This window comes from Sus scrofa, chromosome 7, assembly GCF_000003025.6.
Source record: "Sus scrofa isolate TJ Tabasco breed Duroc chromosome 7, Sscrofa11.1, whole genome shotgun sequence".
NCBI lineage: Eukaryota > Metazoa > Chordata > Mammalia > Artiodactyla > Suidae > Sus > Sus scrofa.
The window spans coordinates 60,839,778-60,840,619 of record NC_010449.5 but is presented as its reverse complement, the minus strand read 5'-3'; positions in this window follow the sequence as shown (position 1 = coordinate 60,840,619).

Below are 842 nucleotides of genomic sequence, written 5' to 3'. Positions count from 1 at the left end.
TGGTCTTACTCAGTGGGTAGGGATCCGGTTGCAGTGAGCTGTGTGTGGTGTAAGTCACAGACACAGCTCTGATGTTGCGTTGCTGTGGCTGTGGCATAGGCTGGCAGCTGTAGCTCCAATTGGACACCTGGCCTGGGAACCTCCATATGCCACAAGTGCGGCCCTGAAAAGACACAAAGACAAAAAGACACCCCCCCAAAAAAAAAGAATAACAAAAAAACAAGCTACAGATGACTGGGAGAAAATATTTGCAAACCATGTTACAAAGGACTAGTATCTAGACTATGTAACTCCAAAACAACAATTTTAAAAAAGATATAAATGAAATAATCCAATTAGAAAATGTGCCCAACACATGAACAGGCATTTCACCTGAGAGGATATACCATTGGCAAATAAGCACAGGAAAAGTTAATTAACATCATTAGACATCAGGTAAATGCAGGTTAAAAACCACAGTGAGATATCACTACATACCTATTAGAATGCTTAAAATAGGAGTTCCCGTTGTGGCACAGTGGTTAACGAATCTGACTAGGAACCATGAGGTTGCAGGTTCGATCCCTGCCCTGGCTCAGTGGGTTAAGGATCCGGCGTTGCCGTGAGCTGTGGTGTAGGTTGCAGATGCGGCTCGGATCCCGCGTTGCTGTGGCTGTGGTGTAGGCCGGCGGCTACAGCTCCGATTCGACCCCTAGCCTGGGAATCTCCATATGCCGCAGGAGCGGCCCAAGAAATGGCAAAAAAAAAAAAAAAAAAAAAAGAATGCTTAAAATAATAAAGTCATCCTCCTGAATGCTACTGAGGATATGGAGAAACTAAATCATATACATATTGCTGGGGAG